Source organism: Schistocerca piceifrons, chromosome 4 (genome assembly GCF_021461385.2).
Source record: "Schistocerca piceifrons isolate TAMUIC-IGC-003096 chromosome 4, iqSchPice1.1, whole genome shotgun sequence".
Classification (NCBI taxonomy): domain Eukaryota; kingdom Metazoa; phylum Arthropoda; class Insecta; order Orthoptera; family Acrididae; genus Schistocerca; species Schistocerca piceifrons.
The window spans coordinates 275,052,840-275,060,326 of NC_060141.1; positions in this window are offsets into that span (position 1 = coordinate 275,052,840).

The window sequence follows — 7,487 nt, forward strand, 5'->3', positions numbered from 1 at the left end:
CTTTTTGGAGACCATACCTTTTATGGAATCATACAAGGTGATGAGAAGCGTGCATGCGAATGTTTTAAGACGATCTGTTTACAGTTCTCAGGGAAAAAAAGAGCAACAAAACACCAGTAGGTTGTAGATAACATGTTGTCATCTTATGAGAAACTTTGTTACAACATGTCACCGAAAATGCGTTTCTTACATAGTCATCTTGACTTCTTCCCCAAAGATTGTGGTGCATTAAGTGATGAACATGGGGAGCGATTTCATCAAGACATTGCCACATTTGAGAAGAGATGTGTTCCCATATTTTAGCAGATTACTGCTGGACTGTCATAAGGGATTTTCCCGCGTATGTGTATACACGTCAAGCCAAGCGAAAACGGTCACCTTCTGAATTTATCTCTGAACAGAATATGTAGCTGTATATATTGAACATGTGGACATTTAAGATTTGTAATGCTTTATATACATTTGTGACCAGTTAATTTATATATTTTATTTTGTCCTTTGCATAGTTGTGGTACAAAGTATACTCATCACTTTTCATTAATATTTTACTTCTGTACTTCCAGAATGGCATTGAAATTTATCAGTGCATAGCACATAACATAATTCAACTAATGATTCACTTAAAATTTGCTATACTGATTCTTGGAACATGAACGCATGTTCAGGTAGTGAGTTCTTCTACAAAAATGTAGATTACTTTTTTAAATTGAACTAGAGCTAAATGTTTATGAAGATGATGATTTTGTATTATTTTATACTGGAATAAACATAAGTAACAGAAAATCATGTAATTTGTTGTTCAGTGTAATCTGTGTTCTTCAGGCTTTTTCCGATTTTCTGATAGTGGTGATTCCTAATCACTACCGTCGAAATGTTGCCAGATGTTAGAAACAAATTTTCGTTAGGTTGTCTTCGCGGTGTCCAAGAAATAGCACTTTTACCCAACACTAAAAGTTGCATTTGAACTCTGGCATTTTGATGTCACTTTTCTCAATTAGAAAAATGTTGGCTAATATATTTTTACGTGTGACAAATTCAGACATATTTACTCTATGAATGAAGATGATTAAATAATTAAATGTATCCATTATTATTATTAGATCTCGGCAAACTGAAACGTTAGAAACTTTGTCCCTGCACTGGCAAAGAAACAAATTAGCAAGGGAAACTATTATGCTTATTTCTTTTCTATTTGAGTCGTCATTATCCTGAATGATTTGGTGAGGCGAGCCACAAATTCCTCTCCTGTGCCTACCTTTCATCTCACAGATGCACTTGCCACCCACGTCCACAGTTATTCGCTGGATGTATCCCAATCGCCTTTTTATCTTCTACAGCTCTCTTTAGTAAGATGTCGTACCATCCTGTCCCTTAATCTTCCCAGTACTTTCCATATACTCCTATCCTCGCCTATTGTCCAGAAAACTCCTCGTTCCTTACTTTATCAGTCCGTCTAATTTACAACATTCTCTTGTAGCGCGACAGCTCAGATTCCTCCCTGTTCCGGTTTTTCCACGGTCCATGTTTCACTACCATACAACGCCGTGCATTAAATGTACACTCTCAGAAATTTCTTCCTCACATTAAGGCCTACGTTTCATACTAGCAGACTTCTCGTGGGGAGGACTGCTATTTTGCTAGCGCTAGTCTGCTTTTTAAGTCTCCTTGCTCCGTCCATCATCGGTTATTTTGCTGCCTAGGTAACAGACTTCCATAACTCCATCAATTTGACCACAAATCCTGGTGTTAAATTTTTCTCTATTCTCATTTCTGCTACTTCTCACTACTTTTTTCTTTCTTCGCTTTACTCTCAAATTATACTCTTTACTCATTAGGCTGTTCATTCCATTCAGCATATCCTGTAATTCTTCTTCGCTTCCACTGAGGGTAGCAATCAGCGAATCTTATAATTGATCTCGTTTCCATTTGAATTCTAATTCCGCTCTTGAACCTTCCTTTTATTTCCGTCATTGCTTCTTGGAGGTGTAGTAAGGGCGAAAGACTACATCCCTATCTTACAGTCTTTTTCATCCGAGCGCTTCGTTCTTGATCTTCCACTTTTATTGTTCGCTCTTTGTTGTTGTGTTTATTCTGTACTACCGGTATTTCCCTAAAACTTACCTCTCATAATTTCGAAGATCTCGATCCACTTTACATTGTCGAAGGCTTTTTCTAGGTCTATAAATCATATGAACGTGTCATACAACGTATTCTTAATTTACTTTTCCATCCTTCTGTATACTATTTTTGTCAGAAACTTAGATGCATGAGCTGTTAAGCTGATTGTGCGACAATTCTACCATTTTTTGGCTCATACAATTTTCGGAATTATGTAGACGAAGTTTCTCCGAAAGTCAGGTGGTATATCTCCAAACTCATACATTCTGTACTCCAACGTGAATAGTCGTTTCATTGCCCCTTCCCCAATAATTTTAGAAATTCTAATGGCGTGTTATCTATCCCTACTGTGTTATTCGATCTTAAGTCTTCCAAGGCACTTTTAAATTCTACCACTGAATCCCCTGTCCCTTCTATATTGACTCCTGTTTCTTCTTGTATCACATCCTCAGACAAGTCTTCGCTCCCATAAAGGCCTTCGGTGTAGTCTCTCCACCTATCTGCTTTTTCCTCTGAAATTAACAATAACATTCTCATTGTACTCTTAACGTTATCACGCTTGCTTTCAATTTCACCGAAGGTTCCTTTGATTTATCGATACCCTGAGTCATTCCTTTCGACAATCATTTCATTTTAGATACCTACACACCTGTCATGCAGCCATTTCGTTTTAGTTTCCCTACAGTTCCTATTTACGTTATTCCTAAGTGAGTTTTATTTCTGTATTCCCGAAGTTCCTGGAACATTTTTGTACTTCCTTCTTTCGTCGATCAACTGAAGTATTTGTTCTGCTACCCAAAGGTTCTTCGTAGTTACCTTCTTTCCAACTTCTGTCATTGCCCTTGTTAGAAATATCCGTTTCTTTTCAACCGAACTACCCACTGAGCTGCTTGTTATCGCAGTGTCTACAGCCTCAGAGAATTTCAACGGCATCTCCAAACTCCTTGTTTTCCCGTATACCACTACTTCGCTTAAACATCAGCCTACTCTTCATCACTACTAAATTACTAGCTGATTCTGTATCCACTCCAGAGTACGCCTTATAATCGAGTACCTGATTTCGGGAATCTCTCCCTGACGATGTAATCTAACTGAAATCTTTCCGTATTTCCCGGCCTTTTCCAAGTATATCGCCTCCTCCTGTGATTCTTGAAGAGAGTATACATCATTACCATCTGAAATTTATTGCAGAACTCAATTAGTCTTTCCACTCTCTCATTCCTAGTACAAATCCCATATTCTCCCTTAACCCTTGTTCTTGTCCTTTACCTACAACCGCATCCAAATCCCCTGCGACTATTACATCTTCATCTCCGTTTAGATACTGAACTGCTCTCCAGTAACGTCATATACTTTATCTCTTCATATTCGGGTCGTGACGTCGGCATGTAGATTTGAAATGTCGTTGTCGGTGTGGGCCGGCCGAAGTGGCCGTGCGGTTAAACGCGCTGCAGTCTGGAACCGCAAGACCGCTACGGTCGCAGGTTCGAATCCTGCCTCGGGCATGGATGTTTGTGATGTCCTTAGGTTAGTTAGGTTTAACTAGTTCTAAGTTCTAGGGGACTAATGACCTCAGCAGTTGAGTCCCATAGTGCTCAGAGCCGTTGTCGGTGTTGGTATGCAAATTTTTGTGGTAAGTTCCTATGGGACCAAACTGCTCAGGTCATCGGTCCCTAGGCTTACACACTACTTAATCCAACTTAAACTAACATACGCTAAGGACAACACATACACACACATGCCCGAGGGAGGACTCGAACCTCCGACGGGAGAAGCCTGTGCGAACCGTGGCAAGTCGCCCCAGACCGCGCGGCTACTACACGTGGCAGGTGTTGGTTTAATTTTGATGAGAATAACCCTATCACTGAACGGCTCACAGTTAGCAGAAATCTTTGTCTTCTTTCCACTTCACTTCACTGATCCCCACTATATCTAGATTGAACCTTAGCATTTCTCTTTCCCGGATTTTCTATCTTTCCTGTCACATCCGAACTTCTGACATTCCACACTCTGAATCGTAGAGCGTTATCCTTCCGTCGATTATTCAGTATTTTTCTCATGGTCACTTCCCCACTGGCGGTCTCCTCCCTCACATCCGAATGGCCAATGGGGAGATCATCATGACACTTTTTCAATTACAGGCCACACGTCCTGTGCGTACACATTATGTGCCTTTAATGGAGTTGTCTCCAATGCCTTGTGCATCCTCATGCCGTTGATCATTGCTGATTCTTTCGTCTTTATAGAAAGTTTCCCACTCCACGTTCAAAAGGGTCCCCTGAACATTTGTCCGCTCCTCCGCCCTCTTTAACAAGGACGTTGATTGAATGAAAATCTTCTGCCACTACTGCGGATTATTTTTGTTCAAAACTGAATCGTTGGCGGTATTCGAAAGTGGGACCGAGGACGTTCTAATTACTAATCAAAGATGCTTCACCTAGACTATGGGTGTCTACCTCATTCAGTGCACTCCAAGTTATTCACTACTTCCTTACAAGGCGAAATGAAGTACGTGTGTTTTTCCGAAGAAATGCAGAAGGCATGTCTGTTTGGAAAATGGTTCAAATGGCTCTGAGCACTATGGGACTTAACATCAGTGGTCATCAGTCCCCTAGAACTTAGAACTACTTAAACCTAACCAACCTAAGAACATCACACACTCCCATGCCCGAGGCAGGATTCGAACCTGCGACCGTAGCAGTCGCGCAGCTGCGGACTGAGCGCCTATAACCGCGACACCACCGCGGCCGGCGTCTATTTGGAGATAAATATACTATCTACAACTTTTACTCACCCTCAAGCGATCTCGTGACAAGTGAAATAATAAAGAAAAGTGAGGTGAGAACTAAACCACTGAGGACGCCGAGAGAACAATTTGCCGGTTGTGGTCAGTGCTGCCTCAGCACGAATTTGAAACAACGGCCATCAATAACCCTTCCGGCTTTTGACGGCGGGGACTGGCCGTAGGTACTTACTTACAAGTGATTCATTAAACGCAATGGATTTCGTAAACGAATGTGATGGGTGCCCTGACACTTACATGTTCCCCAGTAAGAGATCGTTAATCTTATTTATAATAATCTAGCAAATTGCCTAATGTTTGCCTGACCGTTTCCTAGAATTCACCTGCAGATAATTAATTATTCAGGATATGCAGAAAGGTAACCTATCACCTTTAAATTGACTCAAAAGTTATATTAAATCAGATATATAAAACACAAGTAAATTAAAAAATCAGGATAAATTAATATCTACGAAAGCGCAAATGGAGTAATCTTCATCACACCTATAAAAGACTGAACTCATAGGTAATGAAATCATCGACAGAATTAATATTCTCAGAAATAATATATAAGTCCCGTGAAGGAATCAATTGTAAAATGATCTGTGTGGGAGGCAAAGTAATCTTGCTACATGTGTATGCTTGAGTTATTGCATTAGCAGGGGCTGATATTTTCGCTTTTGTATAATAGTAATTTTAAGGAGTGTTAACATTCACCTGTATCGGCAGCCGATTATGTCATTAGTTCACATTTTCTACTCCTTGGCCATTCTGGTATGCAGCATTATTTGTTGAGATTCTGTTCCCTTTTGATGTGCGTTGGCAGGGTAGTTTTGGCGGCAAAGGACGCGCTCCTGTTCCCTGGGCGCTGAGCAGAGGAGTGTTTGCTTTTTGCGACGGCAGCACTAACGTCGTGGCACGGCGTCTGGGTTGACCTGAAGTGCGGTGCCCCTATCAGTCGCTTAGTGGCGGCTCAGGTTAAGTACAACTGATCGTTTGATGCGTGCTAAGGCGGAGTGCCGCCGTTTACGTGGGAAACAATAGTTTGCTGCCTTTGATGAATTTAATGAGCTCAAGAGGCTAAAGCGTGTTTAACAAGCCCGAGGTTTGTCCTTATTATACCTCTGCAACCTTGCACTCGTATTACTACTTCTCAGAGTGTGTTACTTATTAATGTCAACCGTCGAGCCTTACCTTGGTCCACAATCATTAGCCTACTCCACTTCTTGTAAAATTTGCTTACTCATTCCTTGCTGGCTGTGATATCCGTCTCCTGTAGCTCTCAGCTTATTTTGAACTTTGGGCAATTGTATATTTATTAAAGATTTTGTCAACGTTTCTGCTGGTTTACACCAGTTGTAAGTACATTTCAGTTGCATGTACTTCCAACTTCTTTGGAATTTTGGGCAACTGTATATTTACTAAAGATTGTTGTCCACGTTTCTGTTGGTAGATACCACTTGGAAGTGCATTTAAATTGCAGGTACTCACAGCTGATCTCGAACTTTTGAGCAGTTGTACATTTATTAAAGGTCACTTTTAATGTTTGTTTTGGAATGTATCGGTTGGGATTTACGATTAACTTTGATACCTTCCCAGTTTGCCTGTTTTGGGAGACTGTGTATTCTGTTGCTTAAGGGATATTTTGAGAAGGGCTATACATCGCTAAGGGGCCTACCAACAGCTACAAGCAGTGGGATAACTTTGGATCCTTCCTGTTTTTGGATGGTCGGCTGTTGTGACCGAGCGGTTCTAGGCGCTTCAGTCCGGAACCGCACGGCTGGTATGATCGTAGGTTGCGTGTGATGTCTTTAGGTTACTTAGATTTAAGTAGTTCTAAGTTCTAGGAGACTGATGACCATCGATGTTAAGTCCCATAGTGCTCAGAGCCATTTTTTTTTTTTTTTTTTTTGAGAAATGGTTTCCTCGAGCTTCTTTCGGAGGCCAGTCGAAACTCGTCCGGTTGACTTTGAATCGTTACGCCACTTTAAAATTCCGTGCATGAGGCTGTAGTGGCACAATGCCGTCGCAGCTCCTCCTGAGTGACACAGTGTAGACCACAGCACTATCTACTTCAGATCATCCATCACAGTTGGTGTATGCCATCTTCAGATCTAAAAACTGGTCACAGCAATTGTTGATGGTAACGGTTGCTGTCACAAATTTTAAGATCTGAAAGAATTTCTAGATCTGGGGAAGGGCCGTCTTGGCCGATACCTGGTCATTGGAAGTGAACAATATCGTGGTCTAGATTATGTTACTCAAACAATTTGATTAGGAAGATCACTTCAGTGTCCCCTCGACTCTACAACAGGGTCTTTTAGTAGCTTCCATCATACTTGAAACATCCTGTATTAGATGTTTAATTTTGATTCTAGTGGAAACCAGATACTGAGGTATGTTAAAGCACTAAAGGTCTACAGCGTTTTTGCTAATCAGAGTGTTAAATGTTTAACTCATATAGGTCTTGTTCAAACTCTCACTGAAAAATTGTTGTACACTGTCGTGGAAATTTGCCTTGACATTTGTGTACACTGCGAAAATGTTGAGCCTCTCCACTACAAAACGATTTTCAGATATTTTATTA